This window comes from Camellia sinensis, chromosome 11 (assembly GCF_055761805.1).
Source record: "Camellia sinensis isolate YWXY chromosome 11, ASM5576180v1, whole genome shotgun sequence".
NCBI lineage: Eukaryota > Viridiplantae > Streptophyta > Magnoliopsida > Ericales > Theaceae > Camellia > Camellia sinensis.
The window spans coordinates 130486765-130510119 of NC_138971.1; the positions used below are offsets into that span (position 1 = coordinate 130486765).

At 35.0% G+C, this 23355-nt stretch overlaps 1 pseudogene across 1 annotated transcript; it reads left to right on the forward strand.

The window, feature by feature from the left end:
- Positions 1 to 5023: 5023 nt before the first annotated feature.
- LOC114283354 (putative beta-1,4-xylosyltransferase IRX9H) lies at positions 5024 to 11972 on the forward strand (annotated as a pseudogene). The gene is made up of 4 exons (XR_014344520.1): positions 5024 to 6591; positions 7668 to 7917; positions 10878 to 11088; positions 11467 to 11972. The product of XR_014344520.1 is annotated as a putative beta-1,4-xylosyltransferase IRX9H (transcript).
- Positions 11973 to 23355: the final 11383 nt, after the last annotated feature.

Sequence of the window (23355 nt, forward strand, 5' to 3'; positions counted from 1 at the left end):
TGTGTTCTCTTTGAAATCATTTTGCTCTGTTATGATCTGTTTGTCTTGTATATCTACCCCAGACTAGTTTAAATTTCATTTGTATGTTTATAGATGGATGAAAATAATTCTGATGACAACCAAGAAACAAAAATGTGGACGGCCAGAAAAGGAGTGGCAAAATCATAGGATGCAATTGCTACTGCTATGTGGCAAAATCATGTTGGCCACGGATAGAAAAGGAATGTCAACAAGGCAACTCAATATCGTACTGAGTACTGGTTTTAAATGTGTAATTATTTTATTACTTTCAGTCATTATGTAATGTGGTGGGCCGTCAGTGGTGGTAGGTGGTAGGAGATGGGTGGTGGTGAGTGGTGGTGGGTGGTGGGTGGTGAGTGGTGATGGGTGGTAGGTGGTGGTGGGTGGCAGGTGGGTGGTAGGCGGTGGGTGGTGGGTGGTGGTGAGTGGTGGTGGGTGATAGGTGGTAGTGGGTGGTAGGTGGTGGTGGGTGGTAGGTGGGTGGTAGGTGGTGGGTGGTGGGTGGTGGTGAGTGGTGGTGGGTGGTAGGTGGTAGTGGGTGGTAGGAGGTGGGTGGTGGTAAGTGGTGGTGGGTGGTAGGTGGTGGGTGGTGGCGAGTGGTGGTAGGTGGTGGGTGGTGGTGGCAGGTGGATGATGAGTGGTGGTGGGTGGTGGTGGCATGTGAATGGTGAGTTGTGGTGGGTGGTAGGAGGTGGGTGGTGAGTGGTGGTGGGTGGTAGGTGGTGGGTCGTGGTGGGAGGTGGATGGTGAGTGGTGGTGGGTGGTGGTGGTAAGTGGATGGTGAGTGGTGGTGGGTGGTAAGTGGTGGTTGGTGGTAGGTGGGTGGTGGGTGGTGGTGAGTGGTGGTGGGTGGTGAGTGGTGGTGGGTGGTAGGAGGTGGGTGGTGGTGAGTGGTGGTGGATGGTAGGTGGTGGGTGGTAGGTGGGTGGTGGTGGGTCCTGGGTGGTGGGTGAAGTAATGTAATAAAGGTTTCATAATGACTGAAATTAATAAAATAATTACAATTTATTATTTTCAATTTTGTGAAAAAATATTTGTACGTGACATATTCGTGGTTTTGACTTTTTTTTAAATAGTAAACAATTTGAAAGTTTTGTTATTAATTCGGTTTATCAATTTAATTTTTTTTTCTTTTTACACCTTATTTTTTAAAAATTTTGTTCATATTAACTTTTTTTTTCCTTTTACTTAAAAAAAAAAGGTTTATTATTTACTTGAAACTTGTTTTATTTCATTTTACAACATTAATTTCATTTTTTGTATTAATTGATACAGACAAATTATTTTTTATTTGTTTAATTTTTATTCATTTCATTGAAATGAATGATTTGTTAGACATTTATTTTGTTCACATATATTCATTTTTCTACGCCCATAATTTTTCCGTTTGCGAAATCTTTTCGTAAATATTGTCAGAACATTGTAACTTGTTTTAAAATGATTAAAAAAAAAAACACTTGTTATTCATGACATGAATACAGAAGTTTACAATAAAGTAACAAAATAAAAGAAGTACAACAAAATAAGAAAATAAATAACCAAAAAAAAAAAACAGAAAAAAAAAACATGTAGCCACTACATTTGTTTCACCATTTAAACTGATTTTTGAACAAGTTAAGTATCATTATCAGGTGGTGTTAGCGGTGGAGGGTAATAGTGATAGTACAGCTGAGTGACTTGATGGTCAATCTGATCAATGCGGTTCCTTGTCACTTCATCATGTCTCCCTGAGTCTATACGAAACTCGCTAAATTGTTGCATTAGTGAGTTTTGAGCAGCGGCAAATTCATCGAACCGAGTACCCAATGTATTGAGCTGATTAGCCATTTGTTGTTCCCATTGTACGCGCTGATTGTACCGTTCTTGTTCCACAGCCAAATAATCAGTCCAGTAATGGGGTTGTTCATTTGGTGGCATGGCATTGTCATTGGGTTCTTCCTCATCGGGTATTGGTTCATTTTCAATATTAATAGAGCTCATCAAAATGTCAGCACCACCATCTCGGGTCAGTATGTACTCAGAAATTGGTGAAGTGATTCTGACATATTGTTCCCCTTCAAGGTTGACATCATGCGCTTTGAAAATTGTGGTTAACAAAGCTCTATAAGGTAGTGACCGACCAGACAGAGTATCGAGTTTTGTAATCATCATTTCTTTGAGTAATATGAAGCATAAATTTAATTTCTGTCCAGTTTCAAAACAGTATAACAAATAAACATTAAAACATGAAACACTATCATAATGACCTTTTTTGGGAGTGACATTTTCAACTATCCATCGATGAAGAATACGAAGGTGGGGTTTTAAATGTCTGGCTAGTAAATTAGTGCCGCTGAATTTGTTGTCACAAATTGTGGTATAGATCTGAGTGACATCACCAAACATTCGTTCTAAGGCAGACTCATTTTGAAAATAGCATTGTAAATTTCCTGTTTGAACTCCAATAATTTGTGCGAAAGCATGGAGAGTGAGTGTGATTAGTTTCCCTTTCACATAGGAGGTCAGACTGAACGGTTCATTTTGTTGGTCACCAGCTGTCAAGTGAACATAAAATAATCGTACAATACGGGGATATACCTTATTTGGTAAATTAGTTAAAGGTAGCCATCTCATTGTATCTAATTTACCAACTAAGAGCGGGTCATATTGAGAAGGTAGTCTTACATTTCTCCCCGTAACAATTGGTCGATTAATAAAATGTGAATAGGCTTGTTCATGATGATACGATAAAAAATCATTATTTAAATTGTCATGATGTTGTTGCTGTGGTTGATGTTGTACAGGGTTTGAGGATTCATCACGTTCGGGTCTGGCTCGTTTTATTCTTGGCATGATAGCTGCAACAGTGAAAGAAGAATATATAAAAAATATATATTAAAACATGAATTGAGAAAAATGTATGGAAACTATATCGAAAATAGTATGATGTACAAAAATGTATAGAAAATATATCAAAAATAATATAATGTTAGTGTAAAAAAATGGAACACATATGACGGGACAGATATGAAAAACATGAACAGATCGGCAGCCACAAAACTGATCGACTGGGATGGGATGACCGGCCGGTTGACCACCCGGTTTACCGTGTCGAAGGCTACTCCTCCTCTTCTTCTTCGAAAGCTACTGGTGTTTTAAAACCAAAGGTAGTCTGAATAAAACACGAGATGCGAAGGTAATACGAAACTAACCTGTAATTGAAATTAATGTTCTTGATGGAGCTGAGACCACTCGACGGTGAAGTTGAAATCTTCCTTCAGCAGGATCAAAGACGGTGAAGATGGTGTGGTTAAAAGAATGGTTTATCATAATTTATAACAAGGCTGAAGCTTGGTTTTTTATTTTTTATTTTTATATTTTAATTTGTTATGTATTATTTTTTTATAATATTAATAATGTTTTTCAGAAAAGTGCATGTGAACTGATATACACAGCTATGATGTCCCTTTTCTTTTGGCTCAGTATATAGGTAGTAGGTTCATGAAATTACTAAATTACCCTTTATATTTTGTTCACTTCCAATGTAAATAGAGAGGGACAAAATAGTAAATTTATAGGTGAATTCAATTATATGAGCGTATGGTCCTTCAATAATGGTCTGATTTGTACTCATTTCCTAATAAATTAATAACGTGTAATAAATGAGAAAAAAAATTGATAATATTTTTATAAGGTTTATGATATGATTTGTATTATAATCTATTAAACTTAGTGTATTTATGTTAATTTTTATTAATATGTATTTTTAAAAGTTATTGACTTCAACAAAATTTAAAAACAAAAATTAAAAATGTATTGTACAAGATGTTTGTACGGGCGTAAAAAATGAATTGATATAAAAATTTAATTGACACAAAATAATTGACATAGATTTATTTTAAAATGAAAAAATAAATTGAAAAAAAAATTTATTCAACAAAAATTACTGAAAAAAATTAATTAAAAAAAAACAATTTTTAATTTCAGTATTTTAAATATAGTTTGATTATTATTGTTGATAAAAAATACGGATATCGATATAAGAGTTGTGTACACTCAAAATAAATTATTGATTAAATTAAATTTTGAAAACTATTTTGAAAACACATTACCAAACAAATTTTATTATTTCACATGTCACATCAAACTTTCAAAACATAATTCAAAATACATATTCAAAACACATTTCAATACTCTATTTAAAAACTATAACCAAACAAATTTTCTACACTCAAATCATAATTCCACAACACATGGGGTTGTTTGGGGTGTCCTAAATAAGTGCACTTTTTGTCTTTTTAGACTAAAAAATTGAGAAGAAAAATATGGATGTTTGGATTAACTTTTTGACTTTTTATGAAAAAATGTGTATTAAAAAATTGTAAAAATTAGTTTGTAAGGGAAAACTAAGATTGGGAATTGTGCAACAGTAATTGTTGACTTTTAGTGAATAGTGTTAACTTTTTAACTTTTTGAGTAACTTTTTGACTTTTTAATTTTTTCTCAATATTTCAAACTTGGCCATAAATTTAAAATACAACTCATATTCTCAAATCACATTTACAAAACTCTACCCAACGTTACCTTACATTTTGACTTATGATAAATTTCTAGTGGTTCTATTTGACGATGTTTATGTGAGAAGAAAGTTAGAACTGGTGGGCTTGAATATTGGGTTGACTGAAGTTCAAGGAGATTATGTTTTATTGTGAAGTTAAATGGTAATCTTGTAGCATTGTCATGCTTGATATACACAAATTATTGAGTGTTAGAGCATCCCAGCAACCCACTTGAATTTTACTCTAAAATATTATTAAAAAATTCATTTCCTATTTTAAGAATCATTTTTTCATCTACTCTTTTCAATAAACTCCCTATTATTTCCCTAAAATATTATGAAAATATTCTTTCTCTATTCTTTTACTTTTTCATCTTCTTCTTGGATTTTCTGAACTGGGATGGTGTTCACCCAGGTTCTCTCTCACAGGTTCTTTGACAAATTGAAATATATATACCCAGGTCCTTTGACAAATTGATATATATACTCAAGTTCTCTCTCTCAATCTATCACTGTTTGTGTATATCTATACAATATATGCTTCAATTATTTGGTTTAGTTGAGGATAGACAGAGTAAAGCAGAGCAGTGAAGGGGTGGTCAACCGGCCGGACGTCCGGGTGGATGACTGGCGAAGCAAGTTTTGGCTAATTCATTCAGATATAAGGGAGTTACAGTGACTCCCTACAAATAGGGAGTCACTGTAGCAAATAGAGAGCCACTGTAACAAATATTAATTTAGGAAATTGTTTAGGGATTCTGCTGGAGGTGTATAAAACCATTTAAACTCCTTAAAATAGGTAAGGGGTGGGTTTGGGGGGATTGCTGGGGATGCTCTTACATTTTTATATTGTTTTTATTGATTCGATTCATCCCGATTTCTCACTGTTGAGGATTCTTTTGTAAGTTGAGGCGGATAATATACTCTATTGAACTGGGTAATTTATCTGATACACTTACCTAAAAGATTTATTCGATATGGTTTCAATGAGATGTGCACATATTTGGTCGTAGTGAAGCTGTTTGATAGAATGCTCGAGTAGAAAACATATTCGCTTAGGGTTTAGATTTGCTATTGGATATTCCTTGCAAGAAATTGAAGTTTAGAGAAGATCAGATTGCTCTCTAGTAGGGTTGTTTTAATGGTTTATAGCAGAAGTACTCTGTTGCCATTGCCTTGACCTGGAACTTTACGAAATGGGGAAGCTGGTTCAGTTGCTTCTCCTTTGTCAAAGTCCTATACTCGGAACTACCAGCCAACGGTTTGCTTTTTATCTTCTTTTAGTTCATTCGACTATGCCTTTTATAGGACTCAAACTTTTATACTTGGTCTTTTCTCAAAAAGATCTTCTCGGGAGAGGCCAAAACCGAAGGGGCAAGTTTGGAGGAGGTCTCTTGTCGATTTTTTCATATGTTTCATGGTTGGGGTTTTCTTTGGGCTTACCCCATTTGCGATGAATTTACCTGTGAATCTTATGTCCAGACACCAGGGGTTCTCCTTTGAGTTGGTTCCATCCCTTGAAAACGTTCAGTGGTTGGATGCTATGCCAAGAAATGCTACGCCATTAGTAGACAGTTCACTAGTGAATGACAATGCTACGTTATGGCCACAAGTGATGAAGCTGGAACTACAAAATGGGACTTCTGATGATACCCATGTCACCCAATCACTCAATAAGGATTGGAATATGGCCCTCTATGGACTTTTAATCATTGTGACCCCAACATATGCTCAGCCTTTTCAAGCCTATTATCTAAACCGTTTGGTGCACACATTAAAATTAATCCCTCCTCCTTTGTTGTGGATATGGGTTCTCAGTCTGCAGAAACAGCTAACATATTAAGGAGAAACAGTGTTATGTATAGGCATCTTGTGTGCAATAAGAACTTAACTGACATAAAAGATAGGAGTGTGCACCAAAGAAATGTGGCGCTAACTCACATCGAAATGCACCGTCTTGATGGAATCGTTTACTTTGCAGATGATGATAACATCTACTCTGTTGATCTCATTGGACGGATGAGGCAAATCAGGTACTTCCCTTTTATCAATTCATTGCTTTATATCTTGCATAGTTTTTTACTTTGCAGATGATGATAACATCTACTCTGTTGATCTCATTGGACGGATGAGGCAAATCAGGTACTTCCCTTTTATCAATTCATTGCTTTATATCTTGCATAGTTTTTTTTTCCTGGTCTTTATTAACTTTCTGTACTCAGAGCTGTTTTTTAAATTTGAATGAAGGTCTTAAGCCACCCAACATTAAGGTGTGATGTAGTCACTAGCAAACTTTAGTTTTAACTTGAGATTATGGTCCTTAATTTTTCATCAACTTCCTATGTTTCATCCCGTTGACTTGCAGCTCTGTCTCATAGGCTTATGAATTCTGTTGGCTGTTTACACTCATTTTCATAAGGTAGAGGAAAGTTTTTTTGCGAACTTTGAGTTGGTTTAATCTTAAATCTAAAATATGTCTTCAGATTAGTTGACATCAATTATGTCTTCCTTTGCTTTAGAGATGGTTGAAAATTTTTAGAAACCAGAAAGCAAATGGGTTTAGAGTAGTTTGATACTTGAACAGGCATATTTGACAGTATGAGGTGGCCCTGACGTAAGAGAGCTATTGTATTCCCTTGCTAATGACTGATTTAGTTACCGCATGATCTTCTCTTTGCAGTAATGTGGTGTCTTCTTTATTGAATTGCCTTAGCTGATGGGGCATTTTGGTCCTTGAACGGTTTTGCTTTGTGCATTATCTGCTCTCAATAGTTTGCCCCCCCTTTTTGCTTTAATAGGGGGTGCTTATAGTTTATTAAAAACAGAAGCTCTTAAAGAGTTGTATGGTAAATTTGATTTGAGAACAACTTAAAACATGCTGAAAATTACCTATCCTGAAAAGCATTTTTCGAGATGCATCCAAGCTTACAATAAGCAGGAACAACCACAAAAGGGGCCTAAGTTTTGAACAAGTGCAAAAAAAGAAAAGAAAAGAAAAGAAAAGAAACACACACACACACACACACACACACACACACACACACACAATGCTGGTAGCTGTTCTTCATCCATGTGAGCATTTTTTTGACTGACACTTTTCAACTTGCAGGCATTTTGGAACATGGACAGTGACCAAGCTAGTGGAGAGCAATAGCAGAGCTATATTGGAGGGTCCGATTTGTAATGGGACTCGAGTTATTGGGTGGCACACAAATGAAGTGTCTAGAAGATTCTGGAGATTCCATGCTGAAATGTCAGGATTTGCCTTCTATAGCACTATACTTTGGGATCCAAAACAATGGCATCGGCCCACTCTTGAGCCTATTAGGCAGCTTGATACAGTCAATGAGGGAATTCAAGTTAGTTTTGTCTCCTCTTAATTTATCTAGACATTGATTTTTGGTTCACAAAACAACATGGTTAGTTAAATTTCTGAAACAACTCTGTCTTCTGCTGAAAAAATAAGCTTACCCTCAAGAAAGGACAAAAGTACCCTTATTGTGATTGTGTCATCGCCTGAACCCGCCCCCATGGATTAGGGTCATAACCGGCCATTAATTATGAGATTACTTACGGCCTCAGTCAGAAATCAAATCATTTTTAATTACAGGGGCCAAATAGCAGAAACAAGAACTTACAAAGATTGTCCAATGAGTTGTGCAAACATGGCATAATCCAAAATTGTAAGAATTGATGTTTAGGGAGAGAGAGAGATAATCAATTATGTATATATTGATGTATTATTGATTGATATTGTATGTTGTCTATTACAAATGGTGAGGGGCTCCTTATATAGGAGATGTAGTGGAGTAGGTGGTAGTGGTAGGTGTGTAGTAGGTGGTAGTAGGTGGTGGTAGGTGTAGTAGGTGGAGTAGGTGATGGTAGGTTTTAACAAAAACTTTCTCATAAAAGTGTAATAACTCACGCTATGCACACATCCATATTATGTACTACATAAGTCCAGGATCGTTCAAGAGTCAGTGTTAACAAAAACCAAGGTTATACACAACTCGGCAACACATGACCGCAAAAGGACAAAAGGGAAAGTAAAACAAAAACATGGCCTCTTGCGTGAGGCGACCTTGGTTGACTCCTTAAAACGTTGCTCCTCTTAACTCACTGTGGCTGGGGTTGGACGCCTCGTTGCTCACCTACACACATATAAATAAAGAATAAGCTAACACCCAGTGAATAATACCAAAGTAAAGGAGTTCATGAATGAAATTCGTTTAATCATAAGTTATAGACCAAACTTGTGGATCGATATTAACGCAAAACGACCTTAGGTCCAACATATCATATATCATATCCGTATTCATGTACCAAACGACCTTGGGTTCAACTCGTATTTGCAGAACGAGCTTTGGTCCATTACATACAAAATGACCTTAGGTTCAATCCTTAGGCATAACGGCCTTCGATCCAATATATGCGAAACGACCTTAGGTCCACCATACGTAAAACAACCTTGGATCCATTTCGTATATAAAACAACCTTGGGTCCAACCAATCCATATTCACATTTGTGCACACTCATGATCCATGGTCATGTTCACATTCACTTTCGCATTCAAAACGACCTTAGGTCCAATCATTTCTTTATCCAAACAGCCTTTGGCCCATTTCACAGATAAACAAAACAGCGTTAGGCCCACGTTATATCCTCTTCAAGTAAACCGAACGGCCTTCGGCCCATTTCATAATCATATATCATTTGCTTCACATATTTCATTCACAATATCAATCAGAAGTTTAGGAACTTACGACATAGGTATCGTTTAGCAAATAATATATATCTACTCAAGTTATTTTTACTAAGATATTACTCACAGTGTTCCGGTGCTTGATTCGCCCTTGCACTTGACCCTACACAATTCATAACACATTGGGTTATAATACAATTCAATCAGTTCTTTAGTTTACTTAATGTTCATAGGCCTCTTTCGTGTTCTTTAATTCATTAGGATGCTCAATGTGTGCCTAAGAATGCTCAGAAATAAAAGAGAACAAAATTTGGTACATAAACAGCTTTTCAAAAATTTCTGAAATAGGGCCCTCTGCTCGAGCGCAGCTTTTCTCGCTCGAGTGGATCCCTTTGGTCTGCAAAAGTACTGGTTGCCTTATTTTTGCACTTGAGCGTGACTTTGGTCGCTTGAGCCAAGAGTCAAAACATGTGAGTGGGCGCTCGAGCTCAATTCTTCTCGCTTGAGCGGACATCAATGTTTGCAAAACTTCTGGGAGCTTGATTTTTACGCTCGAGTGACATTTTCCTTGCTCGAGCGGACATGTCGAATTCTGGAATTTCCAGAACTATGTTTGAAGTTCAAAACTTGATTCCATCTTGTTTTTCTTGCATGTTAAGTTCCATATCTTGGGCAAATTACTTCTAACATGAAAATAAAAGTTAATTTTACAAGAATTGAAGTTCAATTTGCCATAAAATTCTTCGTACAAGCTCAAATCATTCAATTTCATGTTCATAACTTTGAGACTCATGCATGTATGATCTTACATGAATTCATCATCTTCAAAACATGTAATCAAGCCTCATAACCTCATTATTCATGGATGCATGTCTCAAATGACTACCAATTCAACTTATTTAACATGTCTTATACACAAACATGAAGATTCATAGCAATTTGTTACGTGCATGTACATATTGAACTCAATTTCATCATTTCCATCTCAAATCTTGTTCTTAACTTCATATCCTCTTTGAATTCACTTAGCTATGAATTTAAACTCATGAATGTGAGTTCAATCACTCACCTAGAGGCTTCAACCTTCCAAACTTTAGTTAGTTCTTGAGCTAATTCTCTAGCAAAATCTTCAAGGGTGCTCTCTTCCTCTCTCTAGAATCAGCTCACTCTCTCTCTTGAGTGTTTATTTTCAGATTTTGAGCTCATGTAATGAGCTTAAGCACATTTAGCTTCTTTATATACACTTCCCTAATCAACCTTAATTAGAACTAGTTAATTGTGCTTAATTTAATCAATTTAATCTAATTAATTCGATCTGAATCAATTTTTAATTAAATTTCACCGTAGGCTCTAAAAATTAGGCTAATCGCAATAACACAGTCAATTTCGATTTCTGCTGCCTCTACGGTCTTCAATTTAAATTTTATAACATAAAATCAAACAGATTTTCCTACGGTGAACAGATAGAAATTCAAAAACACATATAATCATATAATTAGTATTCAAAATCATATCAAGCTCATAATTATAAGCATAAGTAAGATTATTTAGCATAACACAGAGTAGGGTTGTCATAGATTGTGTCTTATGATTGACCTTATTAATTTGCATTGCAGGTGAGCACATTTATGGAACAAGTTGTGGAGGATGAAAGCCAAATGGAATGCTTACCCCAGAACTGCTCAAGAATCATGATTTGGCATCTTCATGTTGAATCATCATTTTCCTATCCCCCTGAATGGTTTTTGAAGTATAATAACCAAGATATCATTGCTCCACTTGCTTGAAAGTTTTGATGTGACAAGAATTCCGGCAGGAATGATGATGGTGAGTGCATAATTTGATAATTACATACCACACCCCAAACCAATCAGAGTTTAAAAGAAAAAAATGTGCATCATTTGAGATTTGTTTTTCTTCATCTTGCCAATTTCTTAAGTAGTGCATGTTATTACCTCATTGCAAGTTTTTATACGAGGGACATATGATGCTGCTTGAAAAATGGGGCTGCTTCATGTGTGTGGACCTACACAGCCCTCTCTCAAGGGGGTGTGTTTGGGTGTGCACGTGATTATCAGGTTTGTATGTTTGTGACTCTGTATTGTTGGACTTATTTAAATATTCCTTTTTATTTATTTATTAATTTATCTTGTTAGTATCACTCTCTTGTTAACAAGTTATTCATTGTGTTCCCATTTATTGTAGGAAAGATCTGTGGAGGATCACAACACGCACTACTGATTTTTAACCTTCAGTTCAGCTGTCTGTTGCCTGCTTGGAATATTGATGATTGGTCTTGCTGATAGAAATTTCATTGCCTTAGCCCTGCGAGTATCCATAGACAAGTACTACTTTCTATGCACTAGTCTTTTTCTGTCTGGTTTTATATACCTTTTTCTTTACGGCTAGACATTATGATTCTTCTGTACAGTAGCTTGGCTTCTTATTAATGTTTTGTGTTGGCTGCTGTTTGCAAAGAAGCAATATTGCATCCAACCGTCTACAGTGGTTTGTCAAATTGACTACCATTGTTTTGATCAGAGAGGATTATTATTTCGGCTGTTTGCATCTTCTTCTTGTTCTTGTTTTTGTTCTTGTTCCTTTCATTCATTGTTTGTTTTGAAATTTTGGTTTAACAAATGTGTAAAATAGTAGGGAGCAATCAACATTCTATGACCTACAGGCTTTGAGTACAGCATGGTTCACAATCATTGGTTGTTCATTGTGGTAATGTCTTATTTGGGTATTTATGTGTCTTGGGGCAGCTTCATATAACAGAGTTACACATCAAAATAGGACTGAGGATACAAAGGGGGAATTTGATGGGTATTTATGCGTCATTGGGAAGCTTCAAGCGTGTATCTTACTCTCTAACAGGGGATGTGTTTGGGTGTGCAAGTGATTGTCGGGTTTGTATGTTTGTGACCGTGTGTATTGTTAGGCTTGTTTACATAGTTGTACTACAATATTTAGACACAGAAAATCTGTCAGTCGGTGCATTTTTTGTGGTTAGTTTTTTGTCCCTAAATTTTTTGTGTAGTTGAATGTTCAGTTTGATATAATTATCATGATATATATATATATATATAAGCGCTTTGGAGAGGAGGGTCCAGTTGCCGTGGATGTGAGTGAGCCCATCTTGGTAATCCAAACCATTTAACTTGTAGGATTTCTTGAGTAGATTATCCATATAAAAAATTAATTTGATTGGACTTCGGTATTTACATGATCGGTTTATATTTGTGTGAAAAAAAAATTGATAGTCTATCTTTGAAATTGTACTTGCTTTCCATTTATATATATAAAAAAGAAGTGAATTGATCAAGTAGTTGTTGATATCTCATCAACTTAATTCCTTGGATAGATGAAATGCGTGATGAACCCTACAAGTTATACAATTCGGATCACCAAGATGGGCCCATGGCCATGAAAATTAGACCCAGTTGAAAATAAAATAATATATATATATATATATATATAAGCTGTATCAGGCACAGGCATCCTACTTGCATTTGCATTCCCTTGCTTCAAAGAATTTTGGGGAGGGCATTTGGGTATTTTAATAAGGTAGGAATGAGTGTAACTCACTTCATTCTTCCCTCTTTCAAATTGAACTTTCTCCATCCAACAAGCAAGAAAAAAAACTGTGTTTTTCTCGTCTCCTCTCAATTCTCTTCACAATGGTGCCCAACCTAGACCTAATCCTCATTGCAGTTCTTCATGGCTCATTCATATCTTGCATTCTCCTTGTGTTCACCTTCCTCATGTTGATTTGCCTTTTGCTTGCATTTTCCATCACCCTCTTCTCCATTGTCATCATCGATTCCTATGACGTCTTTTCAATGATTTCTCTCTATTTTGGAACCCTAAGGGCCAATGTTGAATTGGGTTTTGTTCTTGTTCTCTTCACTCTGTTGCATTTCATGGTTAATGCTGGTTTGGCTTCAAAACCAAGGGTTGAAAGCATGGTTGCCAATTTCAAAGTCAAAGCAAGACATGTTGTGGATCACACTAAGGATTCCCAGCTTGCCAAGGCTCACTAGGCTAGCCATAATCTTCTTCTCGCTACATTTTTCTATTCATGTAATAATTTTTAATTTGTGATTCTTTTCCTTTTTTTTTTCTTCTTTTTTTTTTTTTTTTTTTTTTTTGTAGTAACTCTCTCTCTCTCTCTCTCTCTCAACTGGTTGGTATCTCTTGATATTAATGGGTAGCTAACTATTGATTCAAATGTTTTCAATTGTTCAGATGCGTAGATGATATGTGACCAACAATAAAGCATGAGTTAATGTATTGATTTCTTAATGCTGTTTCCAATTCGAATGTTCAAATTAAGGCCCCTTTATTTCACCAAAAAAAAAAAAAAATGTTCAAATTAACGCCTTGGAACAAGTTTTTTTTTCTTACTTTTTAAATTGTTTTTTTTCCCCCCTTACCAAGTTATAGTTTTCTTTTCTTTCTTTCAATACAAACATATTTTTTAATTTATGTTTTTAATTTTTTATAAATATTTTCTTCAAACCAAATGCTTTTCTAATTTATTTTTTAATATGTTTGTTTAAGTCTAAAATATTTATATTTTATATTTATATTTATTATTTATGACAATGGGATCACACATATTATAATTGAAAAAAAAAATTGAAAAAAAAATATTTGAAAATAAAATTAATTGAAAAAAAAATATTTGAAAAAAAAAATTGAAAACCGAAAACGTAAACTCAAAAAATGAGTTTACGTTTTTTTCTCAAATTTATAAACCGAGATAACTATTTATAAACTAAAAAAAATTATCAAAAAGTTTTTATGATAGTTTTTAAAATTTTTGTAAATATAAATTGAAAATTGAAAACGGAATGGTTGGTGTTGTTTGGTAACACTTACGTTTTCAGTTTTCTGTTTATATTTACAAAAATTTTAAAAACTCAAATAAAAACTTGCTTGGTAAAATTTTTGATTTATAAATCAGTGGTCTCAGTTTATAAATTTGACCAAAAAATGAAAACACAAAAAATATGTTTTCATTTTGAGTTTTTAATTTTTTTTTTTTTTTACCACCTAACACTAGCCACCACCAGCCACAACTTTCCACCATCGTCTTCTGCTACCACCACCTACCCTCCACAATCACTTGCCACCACCACCCACCAGCGACCACCAACCACCACTCACCTGCCACCCACTCGCCACCACCACCGCCACCCACTCGCCGCCGCCACCACCACCACCCACCCCTCGCCGCTGCCGCCACCACCACCACCTACTACCCATCTGCTATTCACCCGCCACCACTCGCCACTACCATCCACTGCCCGCCGTCGCCGCCCGCCACCTACTTGCCACCACCACTCACCACCCACCTGCCATCACCATCCACCACTAGCCACCCACCACCACCAGCCATCTGCCACCACCAGCCACCACCAGCCACCCGCTACCACCACCCACCAGCCACCCGCTACCACCACCCACTCGCCACCCACCACCACAACCCTCTCGCTACCACCTACCACCCGCCACCGTCATCCACCACCACCACCACCCGCCACCTACCCGCTACCATCCGCCACCCACTTGCCACCACCACCCACCACCACTACCGCCCACTTGCTACCACCCGCCACCGTCACCGTCACACACCCACCATTACCACCCACCACCCACCCGTCACCACTCACCACAACCCGCCATCCGCCACTCACCTGCCACCACCACCCGCCGCTACCACCACCACCCACTCGCTACCACCCGCCACCGTCACCCACCCACCACCGCCACCACCACCACCCACCCGTCACTACCACCCACCTGCCACCACCCGCCATCCGCCACCCACCTGCCACCACCACCACCACCACCACCACCACCACCCACTGTCTACTACCCACCACCCGCCACCGTCACCCACTCACCCACCACCACCACCACCACCACCAGTTACCCACCACCCACCGTCACCACTTTCCATCACCGTCTTCCGCAGCCACTTGTCACCATTTGCCATTTCTCACTCTTTTTTATATTTTTAATTTTTTTTGAACATTTTGTTAATTATCAAACACGTTTGTAGTTTATGTTTTTCTAAAAATAAACAAAAACCAATTTATAAAATTTTTGTAAATATAAACTGAAAACGTAAACGTTACCAAACGCAAATAGAAAATTAAAAAAAAATTAAGAATTAAACCCTAAACCTGAAACCTTAAAATAAAAATAATTTTTTTAAGAACTAAAATAAAAAAGTAATCATTTTATATAGTTGATTATTATTCGCTATTATAAATTATTATTATTATATATATATATATATATATTTAATATTGGTTTCAATTTTATAAAATATATATATATATATATATTAAATTATAGGGCAAATTACAAACACCCCCCTCGAGATTTGGTGAAAATACAGATTCCTCTATGAGGTTTGAGAAATTACAAATTGCCCCCTGAAGGTCAAATTTTCATAGCAAATTAGGGAAAATTAGGGGGAATCTATATGAAAATAAAAATCTCATGGGGCAATTTGTTATGGAAATATAAACTTTAGGGAAAAATCTGTATTTTCACCAAATCTCGAGGGGGGTGTTTGTAATTTGCCCTAAATTATATATGTGTTGATGTGAGTGTGTGAGTGATGTGTGTGTGTGCGCAAGAGAGAGAGAGAGAGAGAGTTTGTGAGTGCGTGATGTTCTGTTATTGAAAGCGTGGTTTCTAACCACGCTTTCTTTATAACACAGCTTAATTAAAAAAGCGTGGTTAGAAACCACGTTTTCTGGAAAAAAAAAAAAAATATTTAAAAGCGTGGTTAGAAATAATGCTTTATTTATAAATCAAATTTTCTTAAAAACTTGATTTGTAACAACGCTTTCTTAATTAAAAGCGTGGTTTGTAACTACACTTTTACGATTTTATAAATTTTCTGTGGTTGGGTTACAAAAACGGTGAAAGCATGGTTTCTAACCACGTTTCAACTTATTTTGAAAAATTCGTCAAAACTAGGCCTAACTTGGGAAATAGCTTGATATTTTAGCTTAATTAGGAAAAAGTCCTAAATTAAGGCCTTGGAACAAGTTTTTTTTCTTACTTTTTAAATTGTTTGCTTTTTTCTTTTCATTACCAAGTTATAGTTTTCTTTTCTTTCTTTCTGTCTTTTAGATAAAGGGAAATGATTTGTATCCCTAAAAAGTTGCCCCCTAATCCCCCTAATTTCCAATTTTGGAAACTGTTTTCTTTTTTTCTTTCTTTTTTCCTTTTTTTTTTTTTTTTTTTTTACCTGAAATGGAAATTAGGGGGATTCGGGCTCCCCCATTTTCGGGGGATGAATCACTCCCCTTAGATAAAAAAGAGTCGAAAACCCAAGTTAAAAAAAAAAAGACAAAAAAAAATAAATCCAGTTAAGCTTAACTAAACGAGATGTCAATGCACAGATGATGCATAATTAAGCAACAGAAAATGAAACATGAGCTAATGTTGATTTCTTAATTGTGATTTCTTTTCCTCAAGTTTTCTTGATTTACTTATGATTATTCATTTCACATGATTTTAAACTTTCAATTTATTAATACACTGATTTAAAAAAAAGTGACGTGTAATATTATTTACATGTATCATTTAAGATTTTAAAGATTGTATAACATAAACCCTCAAACTCAATTTTAACAACCGTTACATAATATAAGAAGGAGTCTCATAATAAGAGAAATAATTAATTAAGGAAAGACTCTTAATAAAGAATAAACAATCAAATCTTGTCATGGATAAGGATTGATCTCCTCATCAACTAAACTAGCTCATTTGACTTTTATGACACCAATTTGAAATAAGGAATAATGAATTTAAAGATGGAGCTTCGATGGCAACCATGTCGGACTGAGGGTGAGAAAGAGTGGATTGCGAGTGAGAGACGGAGGTTTTTATGATAAAGTGAGAATACCTTCTTTGTGATTGGGAGAGAATGAGAAATGTCGAGGGAATGAGAAATCAGAAGGAGATATAAATTGTGAGAGTAAAAATATAGGTTTTAATAAGTGGACTTATTGTTTAATAGATCCTATGAGAAAAATTTGTCATAAAAAAAGTCACTAATTGTAAGTTTTAGCGACAATTTATAAAATTCATGACAAAAAAAGTCACTAATTGTCAATTTTTAGCGACATAAATAAAAAATTGTCACAAAAAAATTATTTTTAGGAACAATTTTATTAAGACTTATTTTCAATAGGACTTAATAGAATTAAGTCTAACTATTAGGATCTATTAGTAATTTACCCTAAAAAATATTGAAGTCGTAAATGGGAGATAGGGAGAGAAGAGTAAGGATAGGGAGAGAAGAAGGATATTGTTTTAAACTTGAGGGGTAAAATTATCTTGAACTTTTTTCATTCATTGTCTTTGTAAAGGTGCTACTAATAGCACCCATATTTATTGTTTGGATCTTGCAATTTTGTAATTATATTTTTACTTTATCAAAAAATTTCAATTATACTCTCCTCCCTAACTTTCAAACTTTAATCATAATTTTATACCACCCCATTTTTTCCATCCCTAATCTCTAGTCTCTCTTGCCACCTTCAACCTTCTCTATCTTTTTTTGTTCCTCCCATCTCCTCCCATCATCTCCCTACCATCTGATGCCACCTTTAGTTGCTTCATGCCAAAATTGCCCTTTCATTCTCTGCTTCGCCTCATCTCTTCTTTTTCCTTGCCTTTTGCGGTGTAATGGTGCTTTCACAGTTGAGAAAATAAAGATATTGACCAGGCAATAGTGCCCTTACATTTGCAATGCGAACAAGAGATAGTAGGTAGTAGTAGAACGAGAAAAAGAGGTGTTAGGGAATAACGGGAAAATGCAGGAAGGGATTGGGGGCAGTGACTAGAGGTAGTGGATAGTGGATGATAGTTAGGGTAGAGTTACAGTCAAATTTGAGAGGATTGGGGTTAATTTTGACATTAAGTGAGGTGTCCAACTTCTTTTTTAATAAAATTTAAAATTAATTAATTAGGCCAAAAGAAGGTGGCGGTCCAAAATTATAAGAAAAATTTACCCATAAATTCCATTTGAGAAATGGTGATCCTTTTTTCGATAAAAAAAAAAAATAAAAGAAAAAAAGAAATGGTGATCCATTTGGTCTCAAGAATTTTCTTATAGACCAATTAGTCCCATTCATTTTGGTAAGGTGGATTTAATATATTCATTGGCATGTGGATTTATGGTTACACCCTTGCTTTTATTGTGGTTCTCTGTTGTTTCTCATACGCTGGAAAGGTAAGTTACACCATGTATATTTTTGAGAGATTGAACATATCACAGTCACATTAATTCCTCAAACAATCAGGATAAAGAAGTAGATGAGTTAAGAAGAAGTAAAAGGGCTAGGACTTCCAAATACTTTGGTTCAGACTTCTTGACTTATATGTTAGAGGGAGAATCTTGAACTTTTCATAAAGCTGTGACTTCACCTGAAAGTCCTTTGTGGAAAGAAGCAATTAAGAGTGAGATTAACTCCATCTTATAGAACCATATCTGGGAGTTGGTTGATCTATCCCTAGGCAGTAAGGCCTTGGGGAGTAAGTGGATCTTTAGAAGAAAGATGAAAGTGGATGTGTCAATTGATAAGTATAAAGCTATGTTAGTTATCAACGGATACAAACAGTGAGAAGGCTTGGATTACTTTGATACATATTCACTTGTGACAAGGATTACATCTATTTACGTAGTGATTGTAATAGCCGTTTTACGTGGTTTGCAGATACATAAGATGGATGTAAAGACAGCTTTCTTAAATGAAGATTTACATGAAGAAATCTACATGAAGCAACCCAAGGGGTTTTCAGCTCTAAGACAAAATAAGAAAATCTATAAACTTGTCAAATCATTGTATTGTTTAAAGCAAGCTTCTAAGCAATGGCATGAGAAGTTTGACAGCGCTATGTTGTCAAATGAGTTTAGAATCAATGAGTGTGACAAATGTGTATATGTCAAAAATACTGACAGAGGTTATGCTATTTTGTGTCTATACGTGGATGACATACTCATTGTTGGTAATAATAATGAAATGATTAGAACTACCAAGAGATTGTTAAACTCTAAGTTTAACATGAAAGATATGGGCCTTGTAGATGTGATTCTAGGTATTAAGATTACCAGAACATTTTGTGGTATTGTACTTTCTCAATCTCATTATGTTGAGAAGATACTTGAGAAATTAGAAAATTAGATACAAGTGTGTCTAGGACACCAGTAGACTTGAGTCTACACTTGACTAAGAATAATGGTGAAAGTATCTCTCAGCTAGAATATTCTCGGGTCATTGGGAGTTTGATGTATTTGATGAGTTGTACAAGATCGGATATAGCCTACTCTGTTGGCAGGCTTAGTAGATACATGAGTAATCCTAATGCTACTCATGAGAAGGGCATTATGCGGGTGTTGGGTTATCTACGCTACTCCCGGGATTATGGACTGCATGATACCTGATACCCAGCGGTACTAGAAGTGTATAGTGAAACTAATTGGATATCTGATATAAAAGACTCTAAATCTACTAGTGGTTATGTGTTTACCCTCGGAGGGGCAACAGTGTCTTGTAAATCTTCCAAGCAAACGTGTATATCGAGATCAACGATTGAATCTAAGTTTATTGCTTTGGATAAAGCAATTGAAGAAGCTGAATGGCTACGCCAATTCGTTGAAGATATTCTACGTTGGCCGAAACCTGTGCTAGTTATCTGTATTCATTGTGATAGCCAATCAGCGATTGGTCGGACACAGAATAATATGTATAATAGAAAGTTTAGACATATCTATCATAGACATAATTCCATATGATAGTTACTCTTTAATGGAGTTGTCTCTCTAGACTATGTAAAGTCTAAAGACAACATAGAGGATCCGCTAACCAAAAGGAATTGTTTTTGTTTTTGTTTGGCCCATCAACCTAATATTTTTTGGACCAAGTTTGTTTGGTGGCTGCAGATATACACATGTGTATATAGAATGTATAACTTATACACTAATGATCCATCAGTTTTGTGCATTACTCCATTAGTTTTGCAGGAGTAATTGATTGCATTTGTTGCCAGCCTTCATGGTTGGGAGGCTCCTCCTCTCTCCCCCTTTGTGTATAAATAGAGACCAATTTCTTTGGTTATCAACACAAAAATTCTTTGCTCTCAAGTGATAATAAGTTTGCTCTAGATTATTTTTTTGTGTGAGAGAGTGCTGCCATTGTCGATTCGCTGGAGCTAAACAGAAGGTGCTTCTGCATTCGCGGGTTCTAACCATTGTATCTTGGGAGACAGACGTCGACACACCTCTAGCACCCACGGTGAGGCGACAAATCTGTTTTAAGGAGACTGTGATATCACAAAAGCTTTGGTTTGCTTCCTTTACTATTTTATTTCGATGTTTAATTTTGTTAAATATTTCTGTTCATCTACTTGTAATTTCTAGCATGATAGCTTATTCTATATTTTTTTAATTTAATTAAATATGAATCTATTTATTTTATTTAAATATACAATTTGTACAACAAGTCACACATACACAAGTCCACATTAACCAAACCAATGTCCATGTTCAAAATAATTTCTATAATCTGTGTCACATTCAAATAATCATATCAATCATAGTTAACTAAAATCACAATCAAATCATACATTCAGTAAGATATACATACAACCCGACAAATAAACATATCCATGGGATGGGCATTATGCCATGTCCCTATACATAAAATAAAGTTCACTAATCACATTCATAAAATATGTCAACATAATATTCCACATCAAAAAAAATTATAAGGCCCTAAATCTAACATAAAACTACGTAATCTACCGCATGAACATAATATTCCACATTCAGCCAAGTCCACATTCAAAGCATGATGTGATCTTCCGCATGAGCCTGATATTCTACATTTATATAATATGGTTGTTAGAAGTCTATTTTATTACAATACAATCATAATTCAAAATATGTTATATAAAATCTCACAATTTTTTTTAAAACCTACAAACTTCCACATTAACATAATGAATGTCCATGTTCATAATTAATTACATCATCATGTGTCACATTCAACAAATTACATATTTCATCTCCATAAAAAACCAAAAAAAAAAAAAAAAAAGAAAGAAGAAGAAGAAGAAGAAGAAGAACGAAGGTCCATTCAAAAACTATATGCTATCACACTACAATTCAACAACATTGAATAAATCAAACCAATAAAGTTGTGATGAAATAAGCAAATAATATATTGGACGAAATGTCATATTTGAATTTTCAAATCTGGTGGGTTTTGATATGGAATCCTTTTTTGTTTCCAATTCCACTTCAATCAGTATGTATGGATATTCAAATCTGGTGAGTTTTGATATGGAATTGTTTTTGTTTCCAATTCCATCTCAATCATTGTATGTAGACATTCAAATCTTTTGGGTTTTGATATGGAATCCTTTTTGTTTTGAAATGGCTTCAAATGTGGGATTCTCCAACTATACCAACTAGGAGTACATCATTTTTGGAATGTTTAATTTCAAACATGGACATTTATTGTTGATTAACACATGTGAGTCGTTGATTTTAGCACCCCAACACATGTGGGTCATTAATATTGTCACGACCCAACCCTAAGGGCTTAGGGTTGGAATCGCAACTTACTAATTAATTTTAATCTTAACAAATTAAATGGCGCAGGCAGAGGTAGAGTGGTGGAAAGAAAATGATGGAATAGAAAATTAACATCATTTTACTATTTTGATAAACGAAAATACATCTATAGGGTTTTTATTATTTTATTATTTAGTGACCAGCCCTTAGTTAAAAAAAAACAAAAAGAAGAAAAGGAAAGAAAACAAAATAACGGATCAACATCAAATTCTTGTACAGATTCCACTACATGAGGTTACGGGTCTTCCTTACATCTCGTCACCTGAAAGGGTAACAACTATAAGTACACAGCAGAGAGAAATATTATGCCAAGAGTATAGGGAACACAAATTAACCATGGATAGTTAGTTAGAATAACTTAATTTGAATAAACAAATTATTTAAAGTGGCAGAAATTGAAATATAGAAATTATGTAAATAAATAACTATAACCACGGTATAAAACAGAACAGAACAGAGGTCACTGGAGTGATAGTTAGAATAAAGGTCGATGGATCCATGACAAACAGAGGACCACAAAGAGGCCAAACAGAGGCCAATGGTTATTTAAGTCTCCCAAGGCATGGGACTCCCGTAGTGGTACTTACAGAAAATATTTTTTTACAAAATCATTGTCAAATAATTTCTAAAATTTAAACAAACATATCCATGAGTTTCAATATAAGCAAATAGAGTTCAGAAAATAATTAACATAATTGAAATATAAACATAAGTTATAAAACACGAGTTGCGTAAATTATATTATGATAACTCAAAACATACGTAAAATATATTATAGTAACTTAAGGTATAATATAATTCACCTTAATATTAATCCTTACTATTTTCTTTTTATTTTTGCTAACTTCTTACGACTGTTTCCTTGCTTCCCTCCTTTTTTTTCTTCTTTTTTTATTTTTATTTTTTTATTTTCTTTTCCTTTCGTCCTACTGGCTTCACAGCCCCACCCCCCCTTATATATACACAGCCTGGTGATGAAATGATGATCCTAATTGGATGACTCACCTCCCCTTAGTCCTCGAGAGCCCAAATGGCTGAGGTTCATTTGTCTAACAGTATAGACGTTCATTATTATTTGGATTATGAAATCAGATATAATAAGATATTATTATTAACTCATAGATTTTTTATATTTTATTATTATTATTATTATTAGTCTGATTATTACTTTTATATTTATTTCTTATTACGTTTATTATATTTGTTTATTTAACTTATTTATTTATTTAGTTATTTATTTATTGTTTTGATAATATATTATCACATACAACCGTAATTATATATATATAGCTATAAACATTTATGTGGTATTTACTTAAATATTCAGGGTGTCACATTTCTTCCCTCCTAAATAAAATTGTCTTCAAACTTCACGTACCTTAGGTTTCGAAAAGGTGTGGGTATTTGGCTCGCATTTGGTT